An 18771-nucleotide genomic window follows, 5' to 3' on the forward strand; every position below is an offset into this window, starting at 1 on the left:
CAGGGATGAACGGACCCAATTACCAGGCTGCCTGATGCCAGCAGTGACTGTTTTAAAATATTGCAAGAAGAAGAAGAATGCAAGACCTTCACCACTTTGATTCTTATCGCTTACCCTGGACTGCGAGTTCCACCTGTAAGACCCTCTGTAATTCCCCAGGATGGGCGGGACAGTTCTTGAGGTGCTAGTCTACTGTGTCTTCCCTTTGCCTGGCAAAGAAAATAAAAAGCCTCTCTACTTCTTATCTTCCAAATCTCTGTCTCCGTATTTTTATTCGGCATCAGTGTATAGGGGGCCAAGATTTGGCAACATAGCTCATATTCCCCATCCTGTAACTCTGCCCTAGTCCTGCTTCACTCCTCTCCCTGATCCTATAACTCTCTTCCTGTCCGTCATAACACCTCCCATAACCCATGCATTCTCCCAGAACCTCCCTGTCCCCCATAATTCCCTGTTCCCCATAACCCCCTCCTATGACTTCACTGTCCTACACTCCCCTGCCTCTATACACCCTTCCATTTTTTCATATAAATCCCTTCCTGTCTCCCCCAGAACCCCTTCTTGAGACTCCATAACCTCCCCTTGGTCCTTTCCTAACCCTCTCCCTGTCCCACAAGAACCTCCTTATCCCATGTAACCCTCTCCTGGACCCCTATAATCTTCTCTTTGTCTCCCATAACCTTTTCCCATTCTTTTCTCCTTCCTTCCCACACAAATACCTTCCTTTTCCCAAAAAACTTTCCTGCGACCCTACAGTTCCCTCCTGGACACTCAGACACCCATCATCCCCCTGTCTATCCCATATTAGCTCTGGCTGTCCTCTCCTGACTCCCTCCCTGTTCCCTTAAACTCCCCACTATTTCCCGATCAGCATCCACAGTTAATGCCGCGGCTGTCCGCTCACTCATCCTCGTCCTGGGGCTGCCCTGGCGAGTTGAGTCACAGCGGCGCGGCCTCTTTTGGTTACCACTTTATTGTGATTGGCTGCCCTGATACGGAGGATGCTGGGAGGGCGGTGCCTCAAGCATTTAGATCCAGATTCTGGTTGGTTCAGTGTACTAAGGAAGCATTACTTAGGCACGCCCCCCCACCCCTGTTCTCTGCCTGTCCTCTTGATTGATTCAATGAACAAAGATGTGGGGTTTCAACTATTTGCCTTTTTTAAAAAATTAATTTAGTTACTTATTTTTAGCTGTGTTGGGTCTTTGTTGCTGCGCGTGGGCTTTCTCTAGTTGCAGAGACCGGGGAGCAACTCTTCGTTGCAGTGGCGGACTTACCGCGGTGGCTTCTCTTGTTGCGGAGCACGGGCTCTAGGCGCGGGGGCTTCAGTAGTTGCGACTCGCGGGCTCTAGAGTGCAGGCTCAGTAGTTGAAGCGCATGGGTTTAGTTACTCCGTGGAACGTGGGATCCTCCCGGACCAGGGCTCGAACCCATGTTCCCTGCATTGGCAGATAGATTTTTAACCACTGCGCCACCAGGAAAGTCCTCAACTATTTGCTTTTGTTGTTGTTCCCAGTTTGAACTCCTGATTGACTCAGTGAATGAAGTGGGTGGACCTCAAGTACTGGCTAGTACATTCTGGGTTGATTCTTGGATAGGCAAAGGGCAGGATGTAATTTTTTTTAACATGGAAGTATTGGAAGCCTACAGTGCACCAGGCAGTGCTCTGCTCTTGAAGGCCAAGTGGCAACCAAGAGAGACAAAGCCACAGCCCTCCCAGAGTTCGCAGTCCATGGGGTAGATGGGGAGATGTACAGGGAAAACCTGAATAAATAAACTAAATGATTTCAGAGAGGACCAAGGGCTATGGGGAATAACTAGGACATAAGGGATAGGGACCCAGGAGGGTGACACGAGGTGAAATGGGGAGTGAGGAGGTCAAGGAAGACCTGTCTGGGGAGAGGACATCCAAGCCTGGATGAGGGGCTAGCCATGAGAAGATCAGGGTGAAAGAGTTCCAGGCAGGGGGAATGGCAAGTGCAAAGGTCCTGAGGTGGGAAAGAGAGTTGTGTGATCCAGAAACAGAAACAAAGGCAGTGTGGTTAGAGTGTGGAAGCAAGAGGAGAGGAACAGACCAAGGCAGAGCCTGAACACCTGGGTGAGGGATTTGGGTTTGATCCCAAGAGCCATGGGAACATGGAGGGTTTAAGCCAAGGAGGGAGAGAATCTGATTTAGGTTGTGGGGTTGCTCTGGCTGCCCTGAGCAGAATGGATAGTGGAAGGCAGAAGGTTTCTGTTTTGCCTGAGGACAGAGCCTGGCAGTTTCATTCTTACAGAGAATGGGGCAGTGCCCTGACCCCTGGGTCTCTTGGACATGGTGGGATTTGGATATGGAAAGGGAGAGCATTCGGCAGAGAGAAGGCGCCAGGAAACCTCAGCCAGGAACAAGCCACATGGGACCTGAGTGTGTCTGTATCTGTCTGTGCATGTGTGTGTCGATCTCCTAAGATGATGGACTCAGCGATGCCCTTCACATCTTAGGCAGTCAACCTCCTCAGTCTCTGCAATCATGGAAGCTGGAAGGTGTAGGGGTCGTGTAGGCAGAAATCATACTGCCGTACGGTGCTCCTGATCTCATACCAGAGAAATCACCAACACAGGCCAATAAGAATGAGAACCCCCTTCCATGGCTGAGAGTTCCTTGGCTGGTGTATTTCTTGCCTGGTGGATCCCATGGCTGGTGGTCATGTGTCTCTTGGCCAGTGGGCTACATCCCAGGGAGACCATCGCTCCCTCTAACCACTAAGGGTTTACTGTGCAGCACTGCCCAGAGCCATTGCTTGGTGGCGTGTCAGCAAGCAAGAGTGAACTTCAAGGGCTGTGCCGCCTCATGCTCCCCCCAGGGACTCACCCAACTTCTGAAGTTCCCTTAGATTACACAATCTAGAGTGTGCTTTGTCCACAAAACCAGGTATAAGGGCAGGACTAGGAGAAAAGCTGAAAACAGAGCTAGGTACTTGTGCCTGGAGCCTGCCTACTGTAAAAATTAGTAAAAATAAATCTTAATCGAGTAGAGCTAGAAGACCAGAAGGGGGCGCTCCCGTGCCCTGAATCAATAGCAGAGCCCAACAGGAAGAAGAAAGATGCCTCTTCTTTCCTGACAAGGATTCAGTCAATGAAAAGCCCTCAGCTCTTTGTTTACTATAGCCTTCCCAACTTCCTTTTACCCACTTAAAAGTGTCCCCCTTCCCTTGCATTTCGGGGACTTGCACATGGCTCACCATGGTCGCAGACCCCAACTGCAGTTCTCTGCTGATCCCAAATAAACCTGTCTTTGCTGGAGAAATATCTGGCAGTCTATTTCTTTCAGCTCAGTGCTACTCTGTGCTTCTTGTTCTGTAAAAGAATTGGTTTTCTTCTTGCAACCAATGAATACACATGGATTCCTACATTCTTGCTAAAATTTGTTGAAAACAGTCTTTTTAATTTTGGTTTTAATTTGAATTTCCCTAATGACGAAGGATGTTAATCACCCTGCACATGCTATGGCCATGTAGAAATTATATTTTGTGAAATGCATGTTCATGTTTCTGTTCATTAAAAATGTTGAACTGCTTGCTTTTTTCTTTTTGCAAATATTTTCTTTCAATTTGTGACGACTTTTCACATTTTTAGTGGTGTCTTCACAAGAAGAAGTGTTAAATTTTAATAAAGTCCAATTATTTTAAATATTATGCTTAGGTTTTTTTGAGTCTTCTTTAGTAAATCTTTGTCTACCTATCCAAAGGTTATAAAAAATACTCTCCTGTGTTTTCTCATAGAAGTTTTAAAGTTTTAGCTTTCATATCTAGGTCTGTGATCCATCCTGAATTAATTTCATAGCTAGCACCCTGGACAGCACAGTTGTAGGTTGACATTATGCAAAAAATGATGTGGTATGAAGTAAGGAAGGATTCAAGATTCATTTTCTCACTATATTGATACACAGTTTCATTAGCATTAATTGACAAGACTTTCCTGACCCCATTGTATTAAACTGGCACCTTTGTCTTAAAACAAGTGCCTGTGTACATGTTAGTCTATGTCTGCACTCGTTGTTTTGCTTCACTGGTCTCTTTGTCTATATTTATACCAATATCACACCGTCATACTGTAGGTCTTACAGTAAGCATTGAAAGTTATATAGTGTAAACCCCCAACCATGTTCTTCTTCAAGATTGTTGTAGCTCTTCTAGAGGCTTTGATTTTCCCCATACATTTTATTTTATTTTATTTTTTATTTTTATTGGAGTATAGTTGATTTACAATGTTGTTAGTTTCAGGTGTACAGTAAAGTGAGTTAGTTATACGTATATCCACTCTCTTTTAGACTCTTTTCCCATATAGGCCATTACAGAATACTGAGTAGAGTTCCCTGTGCTATACAGTAGGTCCTTATTAGTTATCTGTTTTATATATAGTAGTGTGTATATGTCAATCCCAATCTTCCAACTTATCCCTACCCCTGCCATCCGCTTTAGAATCAAATTGTCATGTTCTATAAACATGCTCATCATGTTTATTGCTTCTCCTTCCAATGAGCAAACTTTCTAATCCAACCCCAGCTACTCATTTTGGCAAGAATTCAGAAAAATCCTATGGGGAAGACTGGCAGGCAGGAAAACCCAATTGCACACATTCAGCTCCTTTAGTTTCTAATCTCTCATGTCTCCCTAAATAGCCATTAAAGCTCCACTGGTTTTTCTTTACCAAACAGAGTCCGTCAGCTCGTGGTAAGCCCACTCTTCCACGTCCCCTTGCCCAGACTCAACAAGTGCCCCAGGGAGTGACCACCAATGTCCACTTAAGCAGGAAGGGCTCCTTATTCTCTGGAATTTAATTCTTTTAGACTTATTTGCATCCAAAGCCCTTCGCCATGTTTAAAAAATATAAATTTCTTAGTTTCTCCCTTTTTTCCCCTAGCTGTTATGGAGGGGGACTGTGATATTGCAATTTATAAAAATAAATACAGCAGCGCCCGCCGGCGGCCGGAGTCGCGGCTGGCCGGGGCCGGGGGCGGGGGCGGAGGGCGGAGGGCGGAGGGCGGAAGGTAGAAATAGGGGCGGGCGGGCCGCGCCAGTGCCGGAGCCACGCGCGCGCGGAGCCGACCGAGCCACGCCGAGGGCGCCGAGCGAGGCGGCCGATCCCGAGCACCCAAGCTGCTGCCGCTGGCCTGGGGCTCGCTCTTCTTCTCGGGGCTCTTCGGGCTCTGCACCTGGGGGCTGCGGCGCGCGCGGCCCGCCTGGACCCACAACGACTGCGTGATGATCAGCACCAGGCTGGCTCCTTCAGTGCAGGCTGGGTTGGCCACCGGGTCTGGGATCATCATCTTTCGCTCCTGGAGCCACGTGATCACCGGCAGGCACTGGCTTGCCTGAGAATATGTCTGGGTTTTGATTCCATACATGATCTATGACTCCTACGCCATGTACCTCTGTGAATGGTACCGAAACGGGGACCAGAGCAGCAGACATTCCCTCACCATTTTTCGAAACTTCCTCAGTAAAAACCGCCTCATGATCACGCACCATGCAGTTATTCTGTTTGTCCTTGTGCCGGTTGCACAGAGGCTTAGGGGAGAGCTTGGGGACTTCTCTGCTGGCTGCATCTTCACGGCAGAACTGAGTACTCCGTTTGTGTCGCTGGGCAGAGTTCTGATTGAGCCAAAGCAGCAGCACACGCTGCTGTACAAGGTGAACGGAATCCGCACGCTGACCACTTCTTCTTATGTCGGATCCTCCTTTTCCCCTTCATGTACTGGTCCTACGGCAGCAGCAGGGACTGAGCCTGCTCCAAGTGCCGTCCACATTCCTTTCTACTGCAGTGTGGCCGATGCCTTCCTCATCGCTCCCCAGATCTACGGGTTCTCTCTGCTGTGAAAGAAGGCATCCGGCTCTTTGATGCTCCCCCAGCCAAAAAGGATGGTTAATTGCTCCATGAGTCAGGCAGTGAGGGCGCCTCCTCCACTCAGTATTCCCGTGGACCAAACTGCAGGTTGTGCCCTACGTGGCCTCGGCCTTTTGGGTATTGACAAGCAGAGGGACTTGAGTTTTTTCTAAAGAGTATTCCTATCACCTCCCGCATCTAACCTGCCCCTTTTGCAAAAGCACTTTTTTCTTAGTAACAACTATTGGATCCCATCAAACCTCCACTGGCAGCAAGGTGGTTTTAATGCGAAGCCCAAGGATCCTTCCCTGGGTCTTATTTCAAGGGCTCTGGGAGGTAGAAGCACGGGGTGTGCAGATAGGTGGACCAAGGTGATAAGGAGCTGGGCACCTGCCTGGACCTCATACTGGTGGCTCCCCACCTTTCCAGCCACTCAGGGAGTGTCCACACATACTGGGCCAGCAGAAGCTAGTGATGACTTGGTTCTTTTCCTGTGATGTTGGCCTGGGAAAATCGTTGTGGGTAGGTAGTCTTTTATTGTTTACTAGATAACCCGTAGGTCCTTTGCCTCATCCTTTCATCCATGTGCCAACATTGAATTCTCCTGTCTACCGACTTCCGATCAGAAGTCTCACTGGCGGGGTGGGGTAGGTGGCAGGGATGGGAACCTGAAGCACCTGAGTAGGTAGGAAGGCCAATAGGTCAGCACCTCTGCAGGCTGACTTGGTTTGACCAGTGTCAAACTTGTAAGCTTGCTGTCAACAGTCACAGATACTATTCCCTTTTTAGCATGTCCCTCAAGCCCAGCTTTCCCCATATCCACACACAGGATGCTCTTGTTAAAAACTATAGGGGTAAAGTGAAATGATAGCTACCAAGCCATTCACTGGGTAACACCACTCTTTGACACTTTCCTTTTCATATGAAGCTGAACGGACTGCTGTATTCCAAACCATGAGATGTCTCATCTAGACTGCCTCCTGATAAGCCAGAGCTTGTGGTCCAAAGCCTGTTCCTATCTGACTTACTGCCATTTAGCCACAGAAGTCTGGAGAGCAAGAGTGCAAGTCAGCCCTGGCCAAATTATGTTCTGTGGACTGACTCTTTCACCCACTATTTGCAAATAGGATCCTCTGGTGCCAACACTAATTGTTCCTGAGCAACAAGGATGGGTTTTAGAAACTGCCACCATGAAGTTTTTTCCTAAGCAGAAGTGAAAACCTAGATTTTTTTAAGTGATTTTTAATTCATTGTTGTCTGTGAACTTTTGAAGTACTGAGTGTGTAAAAGTGTCTCAAATTTTGACTATTTCAGTCTTTAATGGGTGCCATTTAAAAAACATAAAATGCTGTAATTTTTTTTTCCTTTTTGTTTACTATCAGTATATCTTTATAAGTCACGCCTGTGGTGACTATATTGCACTAAATATATATATATTTGGTCTTCATCCCCGGTCCTAGCCCAGAACTCTCCAAACCCTTGAAATTTCCTGTGATAAGAGCAATAAGATGTCTTTTGTTATATCAATGGTGACTTTCGGAAAGCCCTTGGGTAGCCTAAGGATGAAGGATGGTTGCCAGGGGAACCAACCAAGTGATTAGAGGGTTGGAACTTTCTATACCCATCTTCTCCCTCCCCCCAAACTCTGGGGAGGAGAGAGGGGCTGGAGGTTGAATCAATTGCCAATGGCCAGTAATTTAATCAATTATGACTATGTAATGAAGTGTAAAACAAAGAAACAGAAAGAGCATCACTCACCACCCAGATCTCATTGACAGTGCACCCTGAGAGGAACTCAGGATGAAAAACAGGATGAGGCACCCTGTGCTTTGGAAAAATAGGGCCCTTAGATAGTTAGATGTATATCTTAGGAAGAATTTTCATGACCCCAGATTCTTGCATCTTCCCACACATAGAAAAGCACTAAAATCGTTAACTTGAGTTATCTGTTCTCTGTGACTAGCAGTAATCTTTTACCAAGATGTATGCTTGACTGCACGTATGCCCTAGCCAAATATATATACACTATATATATATACACACACACACACACCAGCTTCTTCCCCTTCTTCTTCACAACAGTCCCCTCAGATCTACTGAGAGACTGTTTCCTGGGCTATAGTCCTCAGTAAGTTCTCTGAATAAAACCTAAGCTCACAACTCTTACATTGTGCATTTTTCTTTAAGTTGACAGAAGTCTCTATAAAAACCCAAAAGGATGGGTTCAGAAAGCTTCCGGGCTGGTGAACACGTGGGGGTGATAAGAGAGTGTTGCACCTGAAGAGGACACGGAAGCTCTGGGCCCTTTCCCCAGACCTTGCTCTATTCTCTTTCATCTGGCTGTTCCTGACTTATATCCTTTTATAATAAACTGGTAACCTAGTAAGTAAATGGTTTCTCTGAATTCTGTGAGCCACTCTAGCAAATCAATCAATCCCGAGGGGAGGGTCGTGAGAACCTCTGATTTACAGCCAGTCAGTCGGAAGTACAAGTAACAACCCAGACTTGTGACTGGCGTCTGAAGTTTAAGAAGAGGTTGTAGGAAACTCCAATCTGTAGCTGGGTGGTCAGAAGCACAGGTAGCAACTAAGTCTTGCAACTGGCATCTGGAGTGGTTGGGGAGGGTGGGAGCTGTCTTGTAGGACTGAGCCCTTGCCCCGTGGAATCTAACGCTTGCACCAGGCAGTGTCACAATTGAGTTGAACTGTAGGACATCCATCTGGTGTCCAAGAGTTGCTTGTTGGTGTGGGGGCCACCCCTCCAAAATTGGAGTTGGCACCAGAACCTATTCAGAGACCTTTTGCATTCGATTTAGACGTGGAACTCAATCTTTTTAAAACAGAAACCAGAGCCTGTGTTCTCCCTGTTTAATACCTCCGATGGCTTCATTCCACATCTAAAATCCAACCTTCTTCCTGTCACCTTCCAGCCTCTCTGTGATCTGCCTCCTTCCCACCCTCTGAACTTATTTTGTAGCACTCCCATTGCTACACACCAACCCCACTAGTCTTCTTCTTCCCTGGACAAGCCAGGCTTCTTCCTGCCTCAGGGACTTTGCACTTGCTGTTCTGCTTAGACACAACCTAGAACTGCGCTGCCCAGGACCACGTGTGGCAAATTTAATTTAAATTAATTATAATTAAGTTACGTTAAACATCGAGCTCTTTAGTTGCACCAGCCGCATTTCAAGTGCTCGACAGCCGCATGTGACTAGTGGGCACCACATTAGACAGAGCGGATTACAGAGCATATCTATCATTGCCGAATGTTCTATTAGACAGCGCTGACCCAGAACTATCTGGTTGCTTTACATTTTACTCTTTTTTCTGTGTCCTCTCAATATAGAGCAAGTTTTATGGAGGCAAATGCCTCATCTCTCTGAATCAGCACTGAGTTACTAAGGCCTAAGACAGTGCCATTTAATACGTGAATAAGCCCCGTGGAACTTGGAAGTGGACACACAGGGGCACGTGAACATGTGTGCACATACACATACATACAGGAGATGAATGGAAAGCAGAAACTTCCTCGTAAGCTTCATTGCTCTCAAAACTTTGATGGAGGGGAACTGCCCCCAGTACAGGTAGGTTACAGGTACTTCAAAGGCTCCAAGAGGACCCAGGAGGTACAGTTCACGACGCTCTGAGCGAGGTGAGCTTTCAAGATGATCTCATACTCGCTGCTTCAAGGCTCTGACTACAATGGAGCAAATAATCAGAGTGGAACCTACCAGGACGCTTGAGACACTGAAGCCCAAGGCCAGTCTGGAATTGATCAGTGCTTTCCTCTGATCCCCAAGGAAGTTGGCTTCACAGGTCTGAGGGGATGAAGGCAAGCTGGTGGGGGTGTTTCCAAGGAGGAGGGAGATGAGGGAGGGGCATCCCTGGGGAGAGGTGGGGTGTGAAAGACCAGGAATGGTGGTGTGGGGAAGGAAAGGGCAGGTTTCAGCCCCTCAGTGGAAAAGGAAGAAAGAAGGGAGCCAGGATGAGGGTGCAGGTCTGGGCAGAACACCGGAGGAGGAGGAGCAGAGAGGGGGCTCCTGGAAAGGAAGGAGGACAGAGATGGTGAAGAGGGAGGGACTAAATCTCCCAAGAGGAAAAAGAAGGGATCACTAGGGAGGAGCAGGGAGGTGGGATGGGACAGAGGAGGCAGATCTGGGGAAAATGGGAGTTGGTGATAGCTGGGTGGTGCCCACCTTGAGGGAGAACACGAGGGCCCGTATTGCCAGCAGAATGAAGAAGAAGGAAATGATGGAGAGAAACAAATAATCATTTTCTGGGGAATTCAAGGACATCAGGATGACTGGCTGCATCGGGTAGACCTTCTGCATCGGGATAACCTGCTGCATTGGAGTAACCTTGGACTCTAGGTCCCTGGGGTCAGTCCCAGTAGCCATGGACCTTGGCCTGAGGAGGAGATGCTGGGCAGGTGGAATCTGCAGACATGGGAAAATGGGGCCCAGAGAGGGGACATCTGAGCTCCCAAGAAATGAGGACCCCACCCAAACCAACCCCTTTACCTAGAAAGGCACTGAAAACAGACACTGCTCCAAACCAGGGGACAGTACCCCAAGCCAGAACCCACCACAGCACGTATGTTCCTATATAACAGCCATGATGGCCCTATAACACAATTCAACCCTCCTCTCTCCTCTGGTAACGCCTCTGTCTACCCTTCCCCCACTGCCCCCTTATCCCCTCCATGTATCCCTCTAACTGCTTTCCTGCGCTAAACTCACCCCACACACTCCATGTATACACACTTAAACAACCCCATGCTTTTCTAATAACCCATCACAAACCTAGTTTTAACGTCCCTAGGACTTCCCTTCGCCTCTCAGTCCGGAGGCTGTCTTGGGGATTTGAGTCACTGGGCGTGGTTTCCCTACTGACCACCACTTCATTATGATTGGCTGCTCCCGTATAGGTGTGCCTCGAGTGCCCAGACCTGGCTTCTGATTGGCTCATTGTATGTAAGGGGTGTTACCTAGCCAATCCCCTTTAATTAATTCGGTGAATAAGGGCACTGGGTTACAGTTATTTGCCCTTTACGTTATTGTTCCCAGTTTGAATCTTGATTGGTTCAACATATAGTGTGTGGGGCTCACTTCCAGATTGAATCTGAGTGCAATGGGCAGACTGATATTCCTATGAGGAGCCTGCTGAACACTAGGCCTAGGCTGGGCCCTGAGGGCCGTGTAGTAACTAAGGCAAACAAGACCAGGGCTTTCCTGGAATTCACAACCGCTGGGAGAGAAGGGGGGAAAACACACAAATAAATAAATGAAACGATTCAATGGAGGACCAACACCTGTGAGGAATAAGGAGAGGGGCCCCCGGGGGCCACACGGGACTGAGGGGTGGGGTTGAACGGGCAGGAAAGGCCCCTCTGAGAAGGAACATCTAGGCTGAGATCTGAAGTACAAGAGGAGCCAGCCACTAGACGATTTGGAGAAAAGAGTTCCAGGCAGGGGGAACAGCAAGTACAAAGGCCCTGGGGTGGGGAGGAGGTTGGTAAGAATAGGAACAGAAACAAGGGTCATGTAGCGGGACTCAGTGATAGATCAAGATGCATAAACAGTATATACAGTTGCACATATTCAAACTCATACACAGTCAGCAAGCCAGCAATTCCTCCTTAGAATTTTTCACTTTGACGGCTTTCAACTTTTCCTTTGAATTAATAGCCCTGTGTGTGGCACTGGAGAGGACCCAAAGCAAGTGAATGAGGTGTCTGTGCTCATTCCCTTGGAGAGTTAGACTGAATGGCCGAAGGATGTCTCTGCTGCTGGTTCCTTGGCTTGTAGATTCTGTGGTTGAGTGTTCCCCTTGGCTTTTCCAGGCCATCAGAAAAAGGTGGAAAACATGTAAGATGATGGGGAGAACACTCATGATTCCAGACATATTCAGCACAGTGACCCATATGGAAAGTTCTCATCAGTGATCCACTTGTTCTTGTTAGCTCTCCTGGTCTGTGGAGATGGAAGGGAGATGTACCTTCATGACGTTTGCTCTGGGAGACCCCTGGGGATGGGACCAAAGCCATGGCTGAGAGATAACAACCTTCCAGTGACAGCCCATAACATCATAGGATGGAAGAGATGCGGAGGGTGGGGGCTTTTGGTACAGCATGACACAGGAGATTGGCAGGGGCTCAGAGAATGACCAGCCTTGATGGAGAAAACCAGGAGATGGGACCTCCAGGGGAAGAATCAGACCTGAACAGCAGTTTTCAAAGTGTGGTCCTCTGACCAGCAGTGTCAACATCACTTGGAAATCTCTTTAAAAAGCAAATTCTTACCCACCCCCAGACTCCCTGAGTATGAAACCCTGGTGGTGCCTGAAATCTGTGTTTTAATAGGCCCTCCAGGTAATTTTGATGCAAACTAAAGTTTGAGAAGCACCAAACTAGAGGAATGAATGAGAAAGGGTGCAAGTGCCAAGGACCCTATGAGAGCTTCACTTGGACCTCTGGGCTTTGTCTTTAAGAGGTTCCTTGGGTTCTGGCAGTACACAGCCTCCTCAGCTGGGTTCTGCATGGGGTTTTATGTCCATGAACAGTGGGAAAGGATAATATAATAGTTTCACCTAACCCAAAGAAAGGCATTGAGTTTTCAAATCAAACTAAAAGTACTTATGAGGAATCACTTATAGACATGCATACATAAATCTAGACATATTGTCATCCAAATCCTCTATTCCAAGGACAAGAATAGAATTTTACAAGCTTGTGGACTGAAAAAACAAGATTTTATTCCAAGTACTATGGGAACCTGTCAGAAGTTATAAGCTGGGGAAGGTTATGATCTGATAAACATTTCTGAGCTTCTTTGGCTGCCCTGAGCAGAATGGAGAGTGAGATGCAGCAGGTTCCTGCTCTTCTTATGGGCACAGCGTCTGGAGACCTTGTGCCTGGAAAGAGAAAGAAACAAAGCCCAGACTGTGTGGGCTCTGGGCATGTCAGAGACAGTTCTGAAACAGAGGAAGAAGGCCCCAGGAATGTCAGGTGAGAACAAGCCATGTTTGACTATGAAATTGTGTGTGTGTGTGTGTGTGTGTGTGTGTGCGTGTGTGTGTGTGTGTGTGATAGGTTGATGGGCTCCCTGTGCCTCCTGGGAAGTCATTGACCCTTGTTGCCTGGTACGGTGGGCACTGGAGGTGGGGGCTGAATAGGGCAGTGTCAGGAATCAGAGTGACCTCATGCCTCCTTGCCTTCACACTTCCAAACAATGTCACGTGCCATCAAAACTGAGCCCACGTGCAGTCTTGCAAACGTACAATCAAAGCCAAATACAGTCATGAACTCACCTACGTGAAAAGCACATGTATTTCTCTCTCTATTACACACACATACTCCACAAACCAACAGGTCCCTCTTAGGATTTCTTGGTTCTAAAGTTTTCAAGATTTCCTCCACAATAAAATCCCCATTGAAAGGAGTTTAGAGGGAATAAAAGCAGTTAAACCCACTATTTTGTGGTGATCCCCTTTGGGTGAGCAGTGAATACGACCGGCTCAACAATCTATTGGCTGGTGGGAATCTTGCCTGGATGGTCTCTTCATTGAAGAGTCCTTTGCCCGGTGGGTCCATTGCCTGAGGTGTTCCTTGCCCATAAAGTTTCTTGTTTGGAGGGTCTCTGTCTGATGTTCCCCTCGGCTTTGCCAGATCAGCAGAAAAAGATGAAACAAATATATGTGATGATGAGGCATGCTCTCCAGATTCCATATATTCTCAGCCAACTGGCTCAGATAGAAAAAACGTTCAGTTCTAGCCCAGTTATTCTTCCTGTTATTTTTTGGTCAGTCAGTGGTGATGAGAGAGTGATGTGTGATTTTATGAGGTCAAATGAGGGGTGGTAGGAAGTGGTTGGGATCCTTGAAGACCACAGTAGGGACAACAACCCCACCCCCGAATCCCTAAGATTAGGACAGAAGACAATGCAGGGAGTGGGGACTTCAGGAAAGGGATCTGGGGTGTGGATTTGGGGTGTACTGGGGGGGGGGGCAAGGTCTCAGGCGATGACCAATCTTGAGAGAGATGCAGGGTTTGGACTCTCCACAACTCTCTCAGAAAGTCTTGATTTACTGAACTTCACGAGAACTCTCAAATTCTCTTCTTTTAAATGCGGAGCAACGTCCAGCCCTTTTCTTGAATTTTAATTCTTAATCAGCTCGTTGATACTTCTTGGCAGGGCTCTCTCAGCATATTTCCTAATGGTGATTGGCTGTAGACTCTAGGGGATGGGTCTTGAATACACCCCCTCCACTTTGCCTAGATCACACAGCAGGGGGTGAGGGGTGGTCAAGTGAAAGCAATGGAGGGAGCAGGAATCATAGAGGGAGTGGCAGGAGAAGAGGTATAAGGGGTACTTAGAGACGAGTAGCCAATGTCCTTGAGGAAGGGGGTGGTGCTTCAGGAAAAAGCGCGCAGCCATTAGCCATTAGAAGAACCTCCCAGGCTTTGCTCTAAGAGGCAGGGGAGGTGAGGGAGGCCAGGAAAAGGTCAGACAGCCAGCTGATCGGGCAGTAGAACTGAAGAAGCTTCATCAGAATCTCCTGGAGGGCTTCTTAAAACAATTTTCTGAGCTACATCCCCAGAGATTGATTTAGTGGGTCTGAGGTGGGGCCAATGAATTTGCATATCTAACGAACTCCTAGGTGTCATGCTGCTGGTCCTGGGACCACAGTTTGAGATACCCTAGGGTAGCCACCTCTTTCAACAGGTTGCCTGGGGAAGAAGCAAAAGAAGCAGGGCTCCCAATCCCTGAGATTGAGCCTAGGGAGAACCATGGACAGGGAAGCTTTTCTACACCCCTCACCAGCAGAGCAACGGATTAAATCCACCAAGATCCCATCTTCAACTGCTTTTTTAACAGAAAAAAAAGAATTAAAACTGTTTGACTATGAATAACTTTTAATTTACTATTGATTAAGATTCGTTGGCAACAATTTTGCATGCTAGAGAATTCACGGAATGGGGGAAGTCTGACCTCCAAGTTGTTTTTCAATGGAGACTGCATTTTCACAGATACTAAATTTAACAGTTGACCTAGTGATGGAATTGGTTAGGTTACTATTAGATTTATTTGAATTTTATTAATTCCAAATATTCAGTCAATAATTGTGAAGCCAATTTGTGTGTGTGTGTGTTTGTGGCTCAAACCTTTTTCTATGCCCTTAGAAAATCCATAGACTCCTGGCACTGTGTCCAAAACAGAAGGAAACATTTGCTTTTCTCTTCATCATAGGTCCTCTGGAGCAAAAATTTGTGGGCTTTTCACTGCCTGCTGTTCCCAAGACCCTCCTGTCTAGCCTGAGCAGGGAACCTGCCACCAGCATCCTGCAAAAGAACATTGTGACTCGGGACTTCCATGGTGGTGCAGTGGTTAAGAATCCGCCTGCCAATGCAGGGGACATGGGTTCGAGCCCTGGTCTGAGAAGATCCCACATGCCATGGAGCAACTAAGCCTGTGTGCCACAACTACTGAGCCTGCGCTCTAGAGCCCACGAGCCACAACTACTGAGCCCACGTGCTACAACTACTGAAGCCCGTGCGCCTAGAGCCCATGCTCCCCAACAAGAGAAGCCACCACAATGAGAAGCCCACGCACTGCAACAAAGTAGCCCCCACTCGCCGCAACTAGAGAAAGCCCTCATGCAGCAACGAAGACCCAATGCAGCCAAAAAGAAAGAAAGAGAGAGAGAGAGAAAGAAAGAAAGAAAGAAAGAACATTGTGACTCTCCCAAGAGAACTCAGAAGTTCTCTAATTGCCCATCTAATTAGATTAGGGGCTTCCATTGAGTTTGTGGAAGAGAAAAGAATTCTTTATTAAAGAGAGAGATCTCTGATACCACTATGCTACAAATTTTATTAAATTAAATGATTTTTTAATTATTTAATTTATGTATATCAGTAATTTTTAAATATTCAACAAATGTAGACTTGAAATAGAGTAATTGAAATAAACAACCAATTTGTTGGTCTGGATAATTAAGTGGAAGGAGTATCTCAAACTTCAGAGAAAAACAATAAGAAAACAACCACACAAGAAAAAAATTATTTAAAGGGTCCAGGAGATCTAATATATAATATGTAGGAATTTTCAGAAAAAGAGAGTAAGTAATAAGGTAATAATAAGAGATAATTTTCCCAAGCTGGACAAAATACTGCCCATGGAAAGAATTTGCAAAGTTTCTGGCGGCACTGTGTGCACGCACAGACACACACTCCCAGGCTTGTTCTGGTGAAGTTCCTGAATTCTAAGAGTAAGACAACAATCCCAGAAAGTTCTAGACAGAACAAGTTACTTTAAAAGAGAGACAGGAAGTTCCCTGGCGGTCCAGTGGTTAGGACTCTGTGCTTCTACTGCAGGGGCCATGGGTTCAATCCCTGGTCAGGGAACTAAGATCCTGCATGCCATGTGGTGTGGCCAAAAAATTTTTTTAAATAAGAAAATAAAATTTTTAAAAAGGAGAGAGAATTAGGCTGGCGCCAGACTTCTCATTGCCATCACTGAACCTGGACATGGGAAAACGGCTACGTACCATTGAGAGAAAGAGTGACACAAAAATATTATCCCTGGTAAGATCGTTCATGTGTTCTGATTACAAAATCTTTTCATTTCATCTGTGACTTAAGAAGTTTACCACTGATGTATTGTATCCATAGAAAGTACTGGAATTATTCTAACCCAACAAAAATTGAGACATCTGAAAATAGAAGACAGAAGGGAGAGAGAACAGTGGCAAGCAAGGTGTGTTTGTGTGTATAGATATTCAAAGCCAAATGGGTTCATGTTGATAGTGGGACTAGAGATGTGTGAGATGTACTAGTATTTTTTTAATCAGAGAGGTGTATTCTCTGTTGCTTCTCCCCCAAGACAAAAAGGGAGAGAAAAAACATGGATTCTAGGAATTAACAGTGACAAGAAAGAGTGTGACACCCTGGGGTGACTGAAGGCTGCCTTGAGCTGGCGTGGGGTCTGTATAAGGTGCACAGGTGGCTACAGGTGATGCGGGGCAGAAGGTGACTGGAGTGGCCAAGACTTGATAAATTGAAGGAAAGGTGAGCACATGTGCCTGTGTGTGGGGGGTGTGTGTGTGTATGATTCTTGTTTCCTGAAGGTAATATTTGACTTTTAAAAGGAGTTTATTGAAGTATAATATGCATACTGATAAGTGCGCATGTCAGAAAGGTACAGCTCAGATCTTCTCAAACTGAACATATATGTGTAACCAGCATTCAACCTCCTACCCCTGGCGCCTACTTCCATTCACTGCTCCCCAGGGTACCCATTAGACACAAATTTAGCCTGCTTTTATACTTTCTACAGCATGAGTCTGTAGGAAGCTTCTTCCACTCAACTTGAAGTCTGTGAAATTCATCCACGTTGCCGTGTGTAGTTGTGGAGCAATCATCCTCGTCGCTGGAGAGTACACCCACTTTATTTTGGCCTTCTACCATTGATGGGCATTTGGGTAGTTGCCTGTTGGGGGCTCTTACGAATAAAGCTGCTGTGAATATTCTAGCACATCTTTTGGTGAATATATGTATGCATTTCTGTGGGTATAGATCTATGGATGGAATGGCTGGGTTATTGGAAGAATGCATTTCGGATCCTGCTCTTGACTTTTCTATAGTTGCCTTGAGAAAATCATTGGCTGTCCCTTCACCACAGAAATCAGCAGGAACAATCCCAGGATGCTGGTGTCCAAGAAAGAGTTAGGGAGTAAGCAGTTGCCTTCGGACATTCACCCAATCCTCCATTCTACTGCCTTCAAACTTCCAGAACTGAGTAGAGTAAGTCCCTCACATACGAACGAGTTCTGTTCTGAGAGCGCATTCATAAGTCCAATTTGTTCGTAAGTCCAACAAAGTTAGCTTAGGTACCCAACTAACACAACCAGCTATATAGTACTGTATTGTAATAGGTTTATAATACTTTTCACACAAATAATACATAAAAAATAAGGAAAACAGTTTTAGTCTTACAGTCCAGTACCTTGAAAAGTACAGCAGTGCAGTACAACAGCTGGCATGCAGGGGCTGGCATCGAGTGAACAGGCAAGAAGAGTGACTGACTGGAGGAGGGAGAGGACGTGGGAGATGGTAGAGCTGAAGGATCGTCAGCTGTAGGAGGTGGAGGGCAAGCTGCAGTTTCACTCATGCCTGACTTTGATGGCAGAGGTTCTGGTTCTTTGCTGGATTCAATTCTATCTATCCTCTTGAAAAAATGGTCCAGTGATGTCTGGATAGTAGCTCTTTTTTTCTCATCATAAATGACACATGGTAGCACTGGATTGCATTCTGAACGGCTGCTGCAACCTTCGTGCACTGTTGTACGTTTGGGTCCTGTGCCTCAAAAACTAACAGGGCCTCCTCAAATAAAGAAAATCCCCTTGCCATTTCCTGAGTCGTGACTCTCTTCGGTTCTTCAGTTATTGCTTCCTCTTGTCCCTCTTCGTCTTTTCTCTGGACACGTTCACATCTTTCAAAGTTCGCAACTTGAAGGTTCGTACGTAGGGGACTTGCTGTAATTACAATTTAGAGAGACTGCCTGCTGTGTGGAGGGACAGCAACTAACAGTCAACATGCCTAGGGCTCTCACTTGGGGCTCAGCCATCTCCTGGCTCCTAAAATTCACCTCTACTGGCACAACTAGAAAACCCAGCTAATACTCCCAAAGTTTAGAACTTAACACATATATCCCCAAAGACAAATTATTGGAACAAAGTGGACTAGGAATTTGAAATAATCTTGGTCAGTTCACTTAAGAGGATAAAAGAATATCTTAGCAACATGAATCAAAAATAAGAAATCCTGACTGACGTCACTGGGAGGGGCGCCAAAGGAAGTGACGGGAAGCGGCCGTGCAGCCTGGGGATTGCTAACCGAACGTGGGCTGGC

General features: G+C 46.5%; 1 pseudogene; it reads left to right on the forward strand.

The window, feature by feature from the left end:
• The first annotated feature begins 4907 nt into the window (after positions 1–4907).
• Positions 4908–5908, forward strand: LOC114903072 (annotated as a pseudogene).
• Positions 5909–18771: the final 12863 nt, after the last annotated feature.

This window comes from Monodon monoceros, unplaced genomic scaffold, assembly GCF_005190385.1.
Source record: "Monodon monoceros isolate NGI ecotype Baffin Bay Population unplaced genomic scaffold, NGI_Narwhal_1 Super_Scaffold_10, whole genome shotgun sequence".
Classification (NCBI taxonomy): domain Eukaryota; kingdom Metazoa; phylum Chordata; class Mammalia; order Artiodactyla; family Monodontidae; genus Monodon; species Monodon monoceros.